The sequence below is a fragment of the Anolis carolinensis genome, unplaced genomic scaffold (genome assembly GCF_035594765.1).
Source record: "Anolis carolinensis isolate JA03-04 unplaced genomic scaffold, rAnoCar3.1.pri scaffold_10, whole genome shotgun sequence".
Taxonomy (NCBI): domain Eukaryota; kingdom Metazoa; phylum Chordata; class Lepidosauria; order Squamata; family Dactyloidae; genus Anolis; species Anolis carolinensis.
In genome coordinates, this window is record NW_026943821.1 from 3,011,590 (window position 1) to 3,030,383 (window position 18,794).

General features: G+C 40.9%; 1 protein-coding gene across 1 annotated transcript in view; it reads right to left on the reverse strand.

Moving 5' to 3' along the window:
• gpr4 (G protein-coupled receptor 4) overlaps positions 1 to 17,704 on the reverse strand; it is a 36,200-nt gene extending 18,496 nt beyond the window's left edge. Inside the window, exon 1 of the mRNA XM_062962579.1 lies at positions 17,510 to 17,704. The gene's annotated coding sequence lies outside the window, so the exon portion shown is untranslated. The remainder of the gene's footprint in view (positions 1 to 17,509) is intronic.
• Positions 17,705 to 18,794: the final 1,090 nt, after the last annotated feature.

Genomic DNA, 18,794 nt, shown 5'->3' on the forward strand with positions numbered 1-18,794 from the left:
TTTCCCCTTTTGCTTTGGCATATGATGCCGATCCCGTGCACGGCCTAATTTTGTCCAGATCATTTACCCCAAAAATGGTGAGAATGAGATCGGAGTAAACAGGATCGTATTTCTCACCAATATGAGCTCACGTGGAGTGTTTGTGCCACGTTCGCTGGGACCATCAAGAACCAAAGTTGGTTCATGAAGACATGAAGAAACCCAACTTTGGAGAAAGTTGGGTTTTGCATTTCCTGGAGATGCGGGTGCAAAAAGGAGCCGCGTCCTTTCATTACCGTACCTCCTCCCACCCCCATTTGCAAGGACATTGGCTTCTCTCCTTATTACCGGCCAAAATGAGATTAAACTAGCCCAGAGTACGCTGCCCACCTGCTCTAAGGAATACAGGTTGGCGAGCCAGCGCCTGGCATATGTTCGTTGCATACACTACAGAATTAATGCAGTTTGACACCACTTTAACATTGCCACAGCTCAATGCTACGGAGTCCTAGGATCTGTAGATTTGGTGCTCTTTGGCAGGGAAAAGCAAACAGCTGGGGAAACTACACCTCTCAGGGTCCAATAGCATTGTTATCAAACTGCTTTAATCCAATAGTGTAGATGCGCCCTTAATCAAACTACAACTCCCAGGATGCCATACCATTGAACCATGGTTATCAAACTGCATTAATCCAACAGTGCAGATGCACCCTTAGTAAAACTACAACTCCCAGGATGCCATACCATTGAGCCATGGGTATCAAACTGCATTAATCCAATAGTGCAGATGCGCCCTTAGTAAAACTACAACTCCCAGGATGCCATACCATTGAGCCATGGGTATCAAACTGCATTAATCCAATAGTGCAGATGCGCCCTTAGTCAAACTACAACTCCCATGATGCCATAGCATTAAGCCATGGGTATCAAACTGCATTAATCCAATAGTGCAGATGCGCCCTTAGTCAAACTACAACTCCCATGATGCCATAGCATTAAGCCATGGGTATCAAACTGCATTAATCCAATAGTGCAGATGCACCCTTAGTAAAACTACAACTCCCAGGATGCCATACCATTGAGCCATGGGTATCAAACTGCATTAATCCAATAGTGCAGATGCGCCCTTAGTAAAACTACAACTCCCAGGATGCCATACCATTGAGCCATGGGTATCAAACTGCATTAATCCAATAGTGCAGATGCGCCCTTAGTAAAACTACAACTCCCAGGATGCCATACCATTGAGCCATGGGTATCAAACTGCATTAATCCAATAGTGCAGATGCGCCCTTAGTCAAACTACAACTCCCAGGATGCCATACCATTGAACCATGGTTATCAAACTGCATTAATCCAATAGTGTAGATGCACCCTTAGTAAAACTACAACTCCCAGGATGCCATACCATTGAGCCATGGGTATCAAACTGCATTCATCCGATAGTGCAGACTCTACTGTATGTTATTATTATTATTATTATTATTATTATTATTATTATTATTATTACATGTATTATTTTACTCTATTATTATTAAAAGGATACATAAGCACATTTACATTGAAGAAGATGAGAATAATGGTTGGATCAGAGTTGGACAGTCTTATCCTAAATTTGAGCTTGATGTAAATATTCAAAAACATTTAAGCCACTGATGCCTCAATTAATGTAATTTTATTGGTATCTATTTTTATTTCTGAAATTTACCACCCTCGGCTTATACTGGAGTCAATGTTTTCCCAGTTTTTTTGTGGTAAAATTAGGTGCCTCGGCTTATATTCGGGTCGGCTACGATATATGGCATCGTAGAAGGAGCCTAAGAAGCTCACTTGTCAACCATTTCTGGAGGAAAATATTTTAAAATATTTCAAAGACTAACTAATAGGCATGGAAAAAATGTTTCAATTCTCGTTTCTAAAGCAGAGGGTGCCGGCCCTTCGATATAGAAAGTATTTCCGAATTTTTCACCCAAAAATTTCGGATATTTCCGAAAATCCGTAATGATTCTAAATGTTTCTAAAATGGCGGACGCGCATGCGCAGTCGCCAAAAAAAAAAAAAGGGGAAACTGGGGGGACTTTTACAGGGCTCTCCCGCCCTCATTTCTTGGCCTATCCTCATCAAATTTGGTACAGTGGGAGATCACATTCAACAGTCTTTGCTCAACAAATTGCAGAACATTTCCTGTCTTTTATGATTTTTTGGGGAAAAAAATTAACGAAACATTAAGACACATTTAGAGAATGGGCCAACGATGGTTCAAATTACATTGCTGGTTGTGCCCAGGGACAACGTCACGGAACTCAATTCAAAAAGCGAGAACAATCCGAAATAATTCCGATATAAGAATCAAAACGATTTTTTGGACAACCCTACTAACTAACCTTCTGAACATCGTTGGCACGGAGAGCAAAGGGTTACGAGAACATTGCCAAGCATATGGTGGTGCTCACCTACTTCCCTCAATTTTCAGGTACTTTTGCACCTTTTCTCCCGGCCAGAACCTGTGCTCAATCCCTCAATTTCATTATCCCGCCCGGAACCTATTTATATCCCAGAAGAAGCACACTTTCTAGCCTAGTTGCAGAGTTTTGCAAGCCAGCTGTTGTTCAGCAGAGGCAGATTGGATTACGACAAAAATCCAAAATTTTCCACTAACGTCCCTATGTGCGGCCAAGCATCCTTATGGATTAAGAAGGAAGAATGCACAAGTTAGTAGAAGCTGCTTGGAATGCATCTTCACTGTAAGATTAATGCAGTTTGACACCAGTGTAAATATATCCTAGATTTATGAGCTGGTCATTGACCGTAATAAAGTGAACTTTATTACTGTATATACTCGAGTATAAGCCTAGTTTTTCAGCCCTTTTTTTAAGACCGAAAAAGCCCCCCTCGGATTATACTCAGGTGAGGATCCTGGTTGGCTTATATTTGGGTCAGCTTATACTCGAGAATATATGGTACATTTATTATTTTTCTCTATTATTATTGGTATCATTACATTTATTATATTTCTCTATTATTGTTGCTACTATTACATTTATTTTACTCTATTTTTATTATTATTATTACATTTATTATTTTACTCTATTTATTAATACAGTAGATTCTCACTTATCCACCATAAACGGGCCAGCAGAACGTTGGATAAGTGAATATGTTGGATAATAAGGAGGGATTAAGGAAAAGCCTATTAAACATCAAATTAGGTTATGCTTTTACAAATTAAGCACAAAACATCATGTTATACCACAAATTTCACAGAAAAAGTAGTTCAATACGCAGTAATGTTATGTAGTAATTACTGTATTTACGAATTTAGCACCAAAATATCACGATGTATTGAAAACATTGACTACAAAAAAGCGTTGAATAATCCAGAACGTTGGATAAGCGAGTGTTGGATAAGTGAGACTCTACTGTACATGTATTATTTTCCTGTAATAATAATAATAATTATTATTATTACATGTATTATTTTACTCTATTATTATTAAAAGGATACATAAGCACATTGACATTGAAGAAGATGAGAATAATGATTTGATCAGAGTTGTCTTATCTTAAATTAGAGCTTTATGTAAATATTCAAAAACATTTAATCTACTGATGCCTCAATTAATGTAATTTTATTGGTATCTGTTTTTATTTCTGAAATTTACCGCTCTCGGCTTATACTTGACTCAATGTTTCCCCAGTTTTTTGTGCTAAAATTAGGTGCCTCGGCTTATATTCGGGTCAGCTTATACTCGAGTATATACGGTAATTTTATTGGTATCTCGGCTTATACTGGAGTCAATGTTTCCCCAGTTTTTTGTGCTAAAATTAGGTGCCTCGGCTTATATTCGGGTCGACTTATACTCGAGTATATACGGTATTTATTTATTTGCCATTCTGGACCAGAATGAAGAAGACGGGGCCAGGAAGACATCTTTCCACCATGTCTCCTGTATCAATTTAATGATATAATAATATATAATAATGTTATACTATACTAATATTATAATATATTGTATATACATGTAATATTAATAATAATATCATGATGTAATACAATGTAATAATAATTATAATTCACTATTATAATTGTATATTTATATTACATGCAATATTACTAATAATATTGTAATATAGTTGTATAATATATTGTATGTATATATACAGTAGAGCTTATCCAACAGAAATAGGCCGGCAGAATGTTGGATAAGCAAATATGTTGGATAATTAAGAAGAAGCCTATTAAACATCAAATTAGGTTATGATTTTACAAATTAAGCACCAAAACATCATGTTATACAATAAATTTGGCAGAAAAAGTAGTTCAATATGCAGTAATGCTACATAGTAATTGCTGTATTTATGAATTTAGCACCAAAATATCATGATGTATTGAAAACATTGACTACAAAAATGCGTTGGATAATCCAGAATGTTGGATAAGTGAGACTCTACTGTACTTGTAAACCGCCCTGAGTTCCCTTCGGGGTGAGAAGGGCGGGATACAAATGTTGCTAATAAATAAATAATAAATAAATAATAAACTTGAGCTTGAACAATGTATCCTAGGAGAGCAGCTCTCCCTTTCCTCCTTCATTCTTTTCCCAGGTGCTTTTGGGGTGCCTCTCCCATGAATAACAACAACAACAACAACAACAACAACAACAACAACAACAACAACAACCACACAGTCCTAGACACTTGGGACGCCAACAGAGTGTGTGCTGTGGACTCATCTTGTTGTGCTTCAAATAATAATAACAATAATATTTTGTGTGTGTCAGGAACAACTTGAGAAACTGCAAGCCGCTTCTGTTGTGAGACAATTGGCCATCTGCAAGGACGTTGCCCAGGGGACATTGCCCGGATGTTTTGATGTTTTTACCATCCTTGTGGGAGGCTTCTCTCATGTCCCCGCATGGAGCTGGAGCTGACAGAGGGAGCTCATCCGTGCTCTCCCTGGGTGGGATTCAAACCTGGCAGCCTTCAGATCAGCAACCCAACCTTCAAGTCACGAGGCTTTAACCCACTGCGCCACCGGGGTCTCCAATAATAATAATAATATTATTATTATTGGAGATAATAGATGTGGATTTTAATAGATTTCGCCATAGATGTGGGCAAAATGTCAGGAGAGAATGCTTCCGAAACATGGCCAGACAGCCTGGAAAACTCATAGCAACCCATTAGTATTATTGTTATCAATATTATATCCCACCTTCTTAAACGAGCCCCAAAGCAGCTCGCAACGCTAAAAAAAAGATGCGAATTACAATTTAAAATCTACAACATACAGTAGAGTCTCACTTATCCAACATAAACGGGCCGGCAGAACATTGGATAAGCGAATATGTTGGATAATAAGGAGAGATTAAGAAAAAGCCTATTAAACATCAAATTAGGTTATGATTTTACAAATTAAGCACCAAAACATCATGTTAGACAACAAATTTGACAGAAAAAGTAGTTCAATATACAGGTATGCTATGTAGTAATTAGTTACTGTATTTATGAATTTAGCACCAAAATCTCATGATATATTGAACACATTGACTACAAAAATGTGTTGGATAATCCAGAACGTTGGATAAGCGAGTGTTGGATAAGTGAGACTTTACTGTAATTACTGTATTTACAAAATTAGCACCAAAATATCACGTTATATTGAAAACATTGACTACAAAAATGCGTTGGATTACCCAGAACGTTGGATAAGTGAATGTTGGATAAGTGAGACTCTACTGTAATAAGGATGCCTGCCATAGATGTGGGCCAAATGTCAGGAGAGAATGCTTCCAAAACATGGCCAGACAGCCTGGAAAACTCATAGCAACCCATTAGTATTATTGTTATCAGTATTATATCCCACTTTCTTAAACGAGACTCAAAGCAGCTCGCAACGCTAAAAAAAAGATACGAATTACGATTTAAAATCTACAACATATGAGCAAACATTCGTATTATTGTTATTAATATTATATCTTAAACTAGCTGTGCCCGGCCACGCGTTGCTGTGGCGAAGTCTGGTGGTATGGGAAATAAAGTATTGAGGAATTGGTGGTAGTTAAGGTCAAGGGTCCCCTGGGCTGAGTGGGTTGCTAGGGGACCAAGTGAACAGAGCTTAGCCTTCTAACTGGCAGCAATTGGATAAAAACAATTATTCCTCTCCCTCTAATTAGGACTTTATTTTTCTTTTCTTTTTGTTGCATCAATCTAGAGCCGTGGATGATGGGTTGTGTTGTCAAATTTCGAGGTTGGGGGGCCTGTAGTTTTGTTGTTTTGTCCGCTGCCCTGATGCCATCACTCTTTTATATATATAGATGAGGATAGAACCACTTAGAAAATGACATTGATATCCCCGGAAAAAAATTTCTATACTAGGTATGGGCCAACTTTGGCCCTCTGGGTGTTTTGTACTTCAACTCCCACAATTCCTACTGGCTGTTAGGAATTGTGGGATTTGCAGTCCAAAACACCTGGAGGGCCAATGTTGGCCCATTTTTGGTCTATACTGTAGATCAAAAATGGTGATAATATTTGGAAGCTTTGCATAATCCATGGCCAGCCTTATGTCTGGGCCTTGCAGCTCCTGGGTGTGTTTGCCTGTGTCTGGCAACCACCTGCCTTGTTAATCCAAGGTCTGAGTAAATAACCACGTCTAGGGTTCGGTGCAGGTCTGGGCTTGAGAGCCATGTCCAAGCCCCTCTCCGCTGAAGAAAGAAAGAAAGAAAGCCAAGAGGGAATCCGGCTGAAAACTAGCCTGGTTCCGTTTCAGCAACCAGACATCTTTCCATGCTTTGGAGATTTGCCTCTGAGAATGTGCCGAGTGCCACCCTCTTCATACATTCCTTCCAAGGCATGGACACTGCTAGGATAGTTGCAGGAAAAGGCCAAAGGATACACAATGTTTGCATATTTGTATATTTTAAATTGTTTACTAATCTATAATATATATAAAAGGGTAATGAAATTTCGGCCTAGGACAAAACAACAAAACTACACATCCCAGAAACACTAAACTTGGCAGCACAAGCCCTCATCCATGCCTCTACGTTCATACAACAAAAAGAAAAGAAAAACAAAGTCCTAATTAGAAGGAGAGGAATAATTGTTTTTATCCAATTGCTGCCAGTTGGAAGGCTAAGCTCCGCCCACTTGGTCTCCTAGCAACCCACTCAGCCCAGAGGACAGGCAGAGTTAGGCCTCACTTAGGCCTCTTCCACACTGCCTATAAAATACAAATTATCTGATTTTAACTGGATTATATGGCAGTGTAGACTCAAGACCCTTCCACACAGCTATATAACCCATTTATAATGGACTTAATGCCAGAGGAAAACCTTTACCCTTGACCTTAACTACCACCAATTCCTCAAGACTTTATTTCCCATAACACCAGACTTCGCCACAGCAACGCGTGGTCGGGCACAGATAGTGCTTTTATGTAAAGCCGCTTTGAGTCCCATTTGGAGAAATAAAGCAGGATATAAATAACAACAACAACAACACGATTAGTGTTCCTGGTTTATAAATGTAATTTCCTAATTGGTTCTGTTATAAAAACATGGGGAAAGTTTATTAAACTGTCCAAAGTTTGTTCTTTGCCGTACATTCTGCAGCACATTTTGCTATAGTTTTTCAATTACAGTAGAGTCTCGCTTATCCAACGTTCTGGATTGTCCAATGCATTTTTGTAGTCAATGTTTTCAATACATCGTGATATTTTGGTGCTAAATTCATAAATATAGTAATTACTACATAGCATTACTGCGTATTTATTATTTCACTCTGATCTTATTATTATTGAATTTATTATTTTACTCTATTTATTATTACATGTATTATTTTCCTGTATTTATTATTGTTATTGTTATTATTATTACATGTATTATTACATTTATTATTTTTATTCAATTTATTACATGTATTATTTTCCTGTATTTATTATTATTATTACATGTATTATTTTACTCTATTATTATTAAAAGGATACATAAGCACATTTACATTGAAGAAGATGAGAATCATGATTTGATCAGAGTTGGACAGTCTTATCTTAAATTTGAGCTTGATGTAAATATTCCAAAACATTTAACCTACTCATGCCTCAATTCATGTAATGTTATTGGTATCTATTTTTATTTCTGAAATTTACCACTCTCGGCTTATACTGGAGTCAATGTTTTCCCAGCTTTTTTTGTGTTAAAATTAGGTGCCTCGGCTTATATTCGGGTAGGCTTATAGTTGAGTATATACGGTAATTTTATTGCTATCTCGGCTTATGCTGGAGTCAATGTTTTCCCAGTTTTTTGTGGTAAAATTAGGTGCCTCGGCTTATATTCGGGTCGGCTTATACTCGAGTATATATGGTAATTTTATTGCTATCTCGGCTTATACTGGAGTCAATGTTTTCCCAGTTTTTTGTGGTAAAATTAGGTGCTTCGGCTTATATTCGGGTCGGCTTATACTCGAGTATATACGGTAATTTTATTGCTATCTCGGCTTATACTGGAGTCAATGTTTTCCCAGTTTTTTGTGGTAAAATTAGGTGCCTCAGCTTATATTTGGGTCGGCTTATACTCGAGTATATATGGTAGGTTTAATTTGATGTTAGGTTTTTAATGCTGTGTTCATATGTGGGGTCTTGTTGGGATTTTATGCCAAAATTTATCTTTTTTTTTTGAAGGCATTGAAAGTATGCCGTTGTTTGTTAAAATCTGCCCTGATTCCCTATAGGGAGATAATGCAGAATAGAAATAAAGTTTTATTATTATTATAAATGGATGGGAAAAGAAAAAGTATATAAAGCAGCAAGTGGCATGATGCTAGTCCCTGTTGAGGCCATCCAAAATGATCAGATCTCATGTATTTTATCCACCAACCTTCATGCGGAAGGATGGGTGTTTTGCTTTGTAATTCTACACATACGAGGGTTGAATGAAAAGTAATGCCTCCACCTTCGTAACTCCTCAGCAGATGGCAGTCCTGGTCTGCGGCAGGTCCTGGCTTGTTCAGTAGACTCTCCTCTACAGTTCCTTCCATTTGGCGGGAAGCCTTAGCATTGAACGGTTGTGTTGTTAAAGTGCAAAGTATGGAACCCTGTGCAGACGGGGAAGCCTTAGCATTGAACGGTTGTGTTGTTAAAGTGCAAAGTATGGAACCCTGTGCAGACGGGGAAGCCTTAGCATTGAACGGTTGTGTTGTTAAAGTGCAAAGTATGGAACCCTGTGCAGACGGGGAAGCCTTAGCATTGAACGGTTGTGTTGTTAAAGTGCAAAGTATGGAACCCTGTGCAGACGGGGAAGCCTTAGCATTGAACGGTTGTGTTGTTAAAGTGCAAAGTATGGGACCCTGCGCAGATGGGGAAGCCTTAGCATTGAACGGTTGTGTTGTTAAAGTGCAAAGTATGGGACCCTGCGCAGATGGGGAAGCCTTAGCATTGAACGGTTGTGTTGTTAAAGTGCAAAGTATGGGACCCTGCGCAGACGGGGAAGCCTTAGCATTGAACGGTTGTGTTGTTAAAGTGCAAAGTATGGGACCCTGCGCAGACGGGGAAGCCTTAGCATTGAACGGTTGTGTTGTTAAAGTGCAAAGTATGGAACCCTGTGCAGACGGGGAAGCCTTAGCATTGAACGGTTGTGTTGTTAAAGTGCAAAGTATGGGACCCTGCGCAGATGGGGAAGCCTTAGCATTGAACGGTTGTGTTGTTAAAGTGCAAAGTATGGGACCCTGCGCAGATGGGGAAGCCTTAGCATTGAACGGTTGTGTTGTTAAAGTGCAAAGTATGGGACCCTGCGCAGACGGGGAAGCCTTAGCATTGAACGGTTGTGTTGTTAAAGTGCAAAGTATGGGACCCTGCGCAGACGGGGAAGCCTTAGCATTGAACGGTTGTGTTGTTAAAGTGCAAAGTATGGAACCCTGTGCAGACGGGGAAGCCTTAGCATTGAACGGTTGTGTTGTTAAAGTGCAAAGTATGGGACCCTGCGCAGACGGGGAAGCCTTAGCATTGAACGGTTGTGTTGTTAAAGTGCAAAGTATGGAACCCTGCGCAGACGGGGAAGCCTTAGCATTGAACGGTTGTGTTGTTAAAGTGCAAAGTATGGAACCCTGTGCAGACGGGGAAGCCTTAGCATTGAACGGTTGTGTTGTTAAAGTGCGAAGTATGGGACCCTGCGCAGACGGGGAAGCCTTAGCATTGAACGGTTGTGTTGTTAAAGTGCAAAGTATGGAACCCTGTGCAGACGGGGAAGCCTTAGCATTGAATGGTTGTGTTGTTAAAGTGCAAAGTATGGAACCCTGTGCAGACGGGGAAGCCTTAGCATTGAACGGTTGTGTTGTTAAAGTGCAAAGTATGGAACCCTGTGCAGACGGGGAAGCCTTAGCATTGAATGGTTGTGTTGTTAAAGTGCGAAGTATGGGACCCTGCGCAGACGGGGAAGCCTTAGCATTGAACGGTTGTGTTGTTAAAGTGCGAAGTATGGAACCCTGTGCAGACGGGGAAGCCTTAGCATTGAATGGTTGTGTTGTTAAAGTGCGAAGTATGGAACCCTGTGCAGACGGGGAAGCCTTAGCATTGAATGGTTGTGTTGTTAAAGTGCGAAGTATGGGACCCTGCGCAGACGGGGAAGCCTTAGCATTGAATGGTTGTGTTGTTAAAGTGCGAAGTATGGAACCCTGTGCAGACGGGGAAGCCTTAGCATTGAACGGTTGTGTTGTTAAAGTGCAAAGTATGGAACCCTGTGCAGACGGTCGGTCAATGCAACTTAAGCAACATGCAGTCATTGGAGATTCATTGGAGATTCCCAAAGGAGATTTATCAGAGAATGCAAGCTGTTTATGGGGATTGTGTTGATGTGAGTCCTGTGCGTCGTTGGGTGAGTAAGTTTCAAGATGTTGAGGTGGGAACATCTGACTTGCGTGACAAAGAAAGAGTTGGATGTCCTGTTGCAGCAACCATTGAGTTTCTCAAGCAAAAGGTTGACAGATTGATTCAGAATGATTGTTGTATCACTCAGAGAGAAATTTCAAGCATCATCGGCATTTCCCAAGAACGTGTGGGTCACATTATTGCTTGGCTTGGCGATCAGAAGATCTGTGCACGATGGGTCCTGTGAGACGCCGGTTGCGGAAACAGAGTGTCGACTTCTTCCATGACGGCTTCAGAAAACGTCTTCATCATTGGCAGAAATGTATCCAATTGTCTGGTGATGATGTGGAAAAGTGAATCGTGGTCATTCAAGAGCACGTTCTAAGAATTATTTCTGCGTTTGATTTATTCAAATACTAGCTGTGCCCGGCCACGCGTTGCTGTGGCGAAGTATGGTGGTATGGAAAATAAAGTATTGAGGAATTGGTGGTAGTTAAGGTAAAGGGTAAAGGTTTTACCTTACATTAGGTCCATTATAAATGGGTTATATAGCTGTGTGGAAGGGCCTTGAGTCTACACTGCCATATAATCCAGTTAAAATCAGATAATCAGTATTTTATAGGCAGTGTGGAAGAGGCCTAAGTGAGGCCTAACTCTGCCTGTCCCCTGGGCTGAGTGGGTTGCTAGGAGACCAAGCGGGCGGAACTTAGCCTTCTAACTGGCAGCAATTGGATAAAAACAATTATTCCTCTCCCTCTAATTAGGACATTATTTTTCTTTTCATTTTGTTGTATGAACGTAGAGGCATGGATGAGGGGTTGGGCTGCCAAGTTTAGTGTTTCTGGGATGTGTAGTTTTGTTGTTTTGTCCCAGGCCGAAATTTCATTACCCTTTTATATATACAGTAGAGTCTCACTTATCCAAGCCTCACTTATCCAAGCTTCTGGATAATCCAAGCCATTTTTGTAGTCAATGTTTTCAATATATTGTGATATTTTGGTGCTAAATTCGTAAATACAGTAATTACAACATAACATTACTGTGTATTGAACTACTTTTTCTGTCAAATCTGTTGTACAACATGATGTTTTGGTGCTTAATTTGTAAAATCATAACCTAAGTTGATGTTTAATAGGCTTTTCCTTAATCCCTCCTTATTATCCAAGATATTCGCTTATCCAAGCTTCTGCCGGCCCGTTTAGCTTGGATAAGTGAGACTCTACTGTATATAGATTCCCATCCAAACCCAAGTAACGAAGGTGGAGGCATTACTTTTCATTCAATGCTCGTATAATGTGATTGGGGATGGCATTTTATTTCGTCGTACGATTTTGTTTTTATTGTGTTAGAAAAAAACTCACAAGTCGCTTCTGGTGTGAGAAAATTGGCCGTCTGCAGAGACGTTGCCCAGGGGATGCTGGATGTGTTCCTGGGAGGCTTTTCCCATGTCTCTGCAAGCTAGAGCTGACAGACAGGAGCTCACTCCGTCTTGAAGATTCGAACCGGCAACCTTCAGGTCAGCAACCACTGCGGCTCCTCGTCGTACAATGTACAATGGCAACAAAGTCTCCTTTGCATTGGAGAACACCTATGCCAGGCACGGCAAAAGCCGACCCTTAAACGGAATATTATTATTTTTTGCCCGGTCCAAACAAAGTCTGGAAACGGACAATGTGGTTCAACTGCTGGCATGCGCTCGGTGACTCTTGGCTTGATTTCATTACTGGGTTTCCAATTGCATTATCAGCTTTTTTATGACCGGGATTCGGTTATTTCTGTGCCGGAGGCCAGTAAAGCAAAAACACAACACAATCACGAAATAAATACATCTTGGAGGCAAGTTTGTAAGGGAATTTTTTTTAATGCACCCAATAGGAAAATATCCTGATTTTTCCTCCCAGCCTCCAATGTACTCAAATGACACCGAAACAGGAGAAATTATACTCTATTCCAATTCAGTAAAACTTGAGCAAATTGCTTGCAATAGACTTGAACCGTTTCGCCCCAAAGTTCTGTTGATTCCTTGCTCAATTTTCTACCAAAATGGATGGATATTATGGGATGCATGAAATGGTTTTGCTATCTGCCTCTCCTCCTCCTCCTCACCTCATTTGAACCCCATGCTTTTCCCTATATAGAGATATACCTTGGAGTGCACCCACACTGTTGAATTACCGTATATACTCGGGTATAAGCCAACCCAAATATAAGCAGAGGCAACCCAATAATAATAATGTGCATGTGTGCTGTGTGCATGTAGAAATAATAATAATAATAATAATAATAATAATAATAATAATAACAGTAAAAACTCAGCCGCTATCAGGACCTCAAGACTGAACTTCAAAGACTCTGGCAGAAACCAGTGCAGGTGGTCCCAGTGGTGATGGGCACACTGGGTGCCATGCCAAAAGATCTCAGCCGGCATTTGGAAACAATAGACATTGACAAAATCACGATCTGCCAGCTGCAAAAGGCCACCCTACTGGGATCTGCACACATCATCAGAAAATACATCACACAGTCCTAGACACTTGGGAAGTGTTCGACTTGTGGTTTTGTGATATGAAATCCAGCATGTCTATCTTGTTTGCTGTGTCATAATAAAATAATAATAACAATAATAACAATAATAATAATAATAATAATAATAATAATAAAATACTCTTACAAGTAAAACAAGCAGTCAAAGAAGAAGAACATGCCCTGGCAGAATATGTAAAGCAAAGTGAAGAACCTGCTTTGATTGAAGTCAAAAATCAGAAACTCCTCAAAGCACAGCAGACAAAAAACCAGTACAAGAAGACCGCACTACAAACTAGAGCTGACAGCTGGCACAACAAAACATTGCATGGAAAGTTCCTTGACAAAATTAAAGGAAAAGCTGATAAAGAGAAGACCTGGCTCTGGCTCACGAATGGGACCCTGAAGAAGGAGACAGAAGGCCTGATCCTTGCAGCCCAGGAGCAAGACATCAGGACAAAGGCAATTCAGGCCAAGATCAAAAAATCAGCTGATGACCTAAAATGCAAAGAAACCGACGAAACCATGGATCATATCCTCAGCTGCTGTAAGAAAATCGCACAGACAGACTACAAACAGAGGCACAACTACGTGGCCCAAATGATCCATTGGAACTTATGCCTCAAGTACCAGCTCCCAGCAGCAAAGAACTGGTGGGATCACAAACCTGCAAAATTATTGGAAAATGAGCACGCAAAGATACTGTGGGACTTCCGAATCCAGACTGACAAAGTTCTGGAACACAACACACCAGACATCACAGTTGTCGAAAGGAAAAAGATTTGGATCATTGATGTCGCCATCCCAGGTGACAGTCGCATTGACGAAAAACAACAGGAAAAACTCAGCCGCTCTCAGGACCTCAAGATTGAACTTCAAAGACTCTGGCAGAAACCAGTGCAGGTGGTCCCGGTGGTGATGGGCACACTGGGTGCCGTGCCAAAAGATCTTAGCTGGCATTTGGAAACAATAGACATTGACAAAATTACGATCTGCCAACTGCAAAAGGCCACCCTACTGGGATCTGTGCGCATCATCCGAAAATACATCACACAGTCCTAGACACTTGGGAAGTGTTCGACTTGTGATTTTGTGATACGAAATCCAGCAGATCTATCTTGTTTGCAGTGTCATAATAAAATAATAATAATAATAATATAGCTGCAGTCCTTTATGGGATGCAAACCATGCAAAATTACCCAAGTCTCGTTCTTGCAGACATGAGTCCACTTGAAAAGGCATTAAATGCATTAAAAACGTGAGGAAATTGCAGCCAAATAAAGGTAGCTCTCCCCAGCTCCATCAGCATTAGTTTCCTTCTCTTTCAAATAATAATAATAATAATAATAATTAATAATAATAATAATAATAATAATCCAAAAATACATCACACAGTCATAAACGCTTGGGAAGTGTTCAACTTGTGATTTTGGGATATGAAATCCAGCATATCTATCTTGTTTGCTGTGTCATAATAAATAATAATAATAATAATAATAATAATAATAATAATAATAATAGGAAAATAATCTGGATAGTTTCTGGAAGAGACACATTTAAGGGCATTCATTTAAAATCTTAATGTTGATAGTTTTCCCCACCAAGATTAAAACCTAGGAGATGGAAGGGGTCCCCCAGAGGTCATCTAGTCCAACCCCAAAAAGTCACAATCAAAGCACTCCCAAAAGAGGCCCATCTGGTCTCTCTTTAAAGACCTCCGGAGAAGGAATTGCACTCTGTATATGCTCTGAGGCCTCTCACGAGCATGTGCAGAGTGCAGTTTCTTCTCCAAAAAGCATGCATCTAAAGACACATACTGATTTTATTGGGATTTCCAGTGGATTTTGTAGGGTTTTCTTAAGCAAGGAATAACCCTGCCAATTCCGTCCTGTGGTGAGCCGTCTCCCATCCAAAGTCTGCCCGGGGCTGACCTTGCTTAGCTTCCAAAAACCAGATGGGATCGGATGCCTTTCCAATCTGGAAACAGAGCTATTTAGACTGCAAATTAGCCAAATAGGTTTCGAGTGTTTTGAGTTTGTTGCTCTCTTGAAGCCAACAAGCTGAAAAGTACCGTATATACTCGAGTATAAGCTGACCCGAATATAAGCCGAGGCACCTAATTTTACCACAAAAAAACTGGGAAAACATTGACTCCAGTATAAGCCGAGGGTGGTGAATTTCAGAAATAAAAATAGATACCAATAAAATTACATTAATTGAGGCATCAGTAGGTTAAATGTTTTTGAATATTTACATCAAGCTCTAATTTAAGATAAGCCTCTCCAACTCTGATTAAATCATTATTCTCATCTTCTTCAATGTAAATGTGCTTACATATCCTTTTAATAATACTGTAGAGTCTCACTTATCCAACATAAATGGCCCGGCAGAATGTTGGATAAGCGAATATGTTGGATAATAAGGAGGGATTAAGGAAAAGCCTATTATACATCAAATTAGGTTATGATTTTACAAATTAAGCACCAAAACATCATGTTTAACAAAAAAAATTGACAGAAAAAGTAGTTCAATATGCAGTAATGCTATGTAGTAATTACTGTATTTACAAATTTAGCACCAAAATATCACGATATATTGAAAACACTGACTACAAAAATGCCTTGGATAATCCAGAGGCTTGGATAAGGGAGTCTTGGATAAGTGAGACTCTACTGTATTATGATAGGGCAAACCCCAGTCCCAAGATCCTGCTGCAGTTTTAAAAGAGCCAAAGATTCTGTTTATAAAACTAAAATGATATTTTTACAAGTCTTGCTGGGCATTCTGGCCACATTGCCATAGATTAGAGAAGGTGACCTCCTAAGTTGGAAATGCACTTTGCACATGCTCAGAGGACCCTCTCCCTAGCCTTTGAAGGAGGAGAGAGAGCACTCTAGTCATGTTCAGAGGCACGCTTTTTCCGATGCCTCCACCTGTTCGGAGGAGCTCTTCCAGCCTTTGGAGGAGAAAGCGCTCTGCACATGGTCAGGCAACTCTTTCCCCTCAGTTTAAAGGAGAAAAAGCACTCTGCACATGCTCAGAGGAACCCTCTCCCTAGCTCTGAAAGCAGAGAAAGCACTCTGCATATGCTCAGAGGAATCCCCTTCCCTGCCCACAGCCCTTGGATGGTGAGAAAGCACTCTGCACATGTTCAGAGGAACCCTTCCCCTAGCTTTGAAAGCAGAGAAAGCACTCTGCACATGCTCAGAGGAATCCCCTTTACGATCTCCCGGTCTCAAAGGCGAGAAAGAACTTTGCACATGTTCAAAAGAACCCTTTGCCCAGCACTTTGCTCGTGTTCAGAGGAGCCCCTTCCCTGCCCACAGTCCTTGGAAGATGAGAAGGCACTCTGCACATGTTCAGAGGAACCCTCTCCCTAGCTTCGAAAGCAGAGAAAGCACTCTGCATATGCTCAGAAGAACCCTCTTCCCTGACCACAGCCCTTGGATGGTGAGAAAGCACTCTGCACATGCTCAGAGGAATCCCCTTTACAATCCGCCAGTCTCAAAGGGGAGAAAGCACTCTGCACATGTTCAGAGGAACCCTCTCCCTGGCTGTGAAAGCAGAGAAAGCACTTTGCACACGCTCAGAGGAACCCCATCCCTGCCCACAGCCCTTGGATGGTGAGAAAGCACTCTGCACATGCTCAAGGGAATCCCCTTTACAATCCGCCAGTCTCAAAGGGGAGAAAGAATTCTGCACATGTTCAAAAGAACCCTTTGCCCTTTGCCCAGCACTTTGCACATGCTCAGAGGAACCCCATCCCTTGCCTACAACCCTTGGAACGAAGAGAAAGCACACTCTACACATGCTCAGAGGAACCCTTTCCCTAGCTTTGAAAGGAGAGGAAACACTTTGCACATGCTCAGAGGAATCCCCTTCCCTGCCTTGGATGGTGAGAAAGCACTCTGCACATGCTCAGAGGAATCCCCTTTACAATCCGCCAGTCTCAAAGGGGAGAAAGAACTCTGCACATGCTCAGAGGAACCCTCTCCCTGAATGTGAAAGCAGAGAAAGCACTTTGCACACGCTCAGAGGAACCCCATCCCTGCCCACAGCCTTTGGAAGATGAGAAAGCACTCTGCACATGTTCAGAGGAGCCTACCTAGCCACCCACCCCACCCACCCCCAAGCCCTACTCACGGCTGTGGCTTCTGGGTCTCCTGGCCGTGGGTCGGAGCGGTGCTCACTGTCTCAGCCCAGGCTGGGTCCGCGTTGCCTCCGGAGCCTGAGCCCGGTCTCTTCTCTCTCTTTCTCTCTTTCTCTCTTTCTCTGCCTTCCTTCCCTCGATCCCTCCTTTTGGGCGGAGGAGCCCCGTTAACCCCTTCGCTCCCGGAAAGAAAGAAAGAAAGAAAGAAAGAAAGAAAGAAAGAAAGAAAGAAAGAAAGAAAGAAAGAAAGAAAGAAAGAAAGAAAGAAAGAAAGAAAGAAAGAAAGAAAGAAAGAAAGAAAGAAACAGCAGCAGCAACCTGTTTATTTCAGGCACAATTGGGTCCCAGCATTCCCTGTTGGGTCCCCTATCCGTGGATAAGTCGGACTCATCTATCTATCTATCTATCTATCTATCTATCTATCTATCTATCTATCTATCTATCTATCTATCTATCTATCTATATAAAAGAGTGATGGCATCACAGCAGTGGACAAAACAACAAAAGTAAACACCCCACAACCTTGAAAATTGACAACACAACCCCTCATCCATGCCTCTAGGTTGATACAACAAAAAGAAAAGAAAAATAAAGTCCTAATTAGAGGGAGAGGAAGAATTGTTTTTATCCCATTGCTGCCAGTTAGAAGGCTAAGCTCTGCTCACTTGGTCTCCTAGCAACCCACTCAGCCCAGGGGACCCTTTACCTTAACTACCACCAATTCCTCAATACTTTCCCATACCACCATACTTCGCCACAGCAACGCGTGGCCGGGCACAGCTAGTCTATATATATAAAAGAGTGATGGCATCAGGGCAGCGGACAAAACAACAAAACTACAGGCCCCCCAACCTCGAAATTTGACAACACAACCCATCATCCACGCCTCTTGGTTGATACAACAAAAAGAAAAGAAAAATAAAGTCCTAATTAGAGGGAGAGCAATAATTTTTTTATCCAATTGCTGCCAGTTTAGAGGGCTAATCTCTGCCCACTTGGTTGCCTAGCAACCAGCCAAGGGACAGCCAGGTTTCAGTTAGGGGACAGGCACAGTTAGGCCTCACTTAGGCCTCTTCCACAGATTATCTAATTTGCACTGGATTATATGGCAGTGTAGACTCAAGGCCCTTCAACACAGCTATATAACCCATTTATAATCTTATATTATCTGCTTTGCACTGGATTATCTTGACTCCGCACTACCATATAATCCACTTCAGTGTGCATTTTATACAGCTGTGAAGAAGGGGCCTCAGATAATCCAGTTCTAAGCAAATA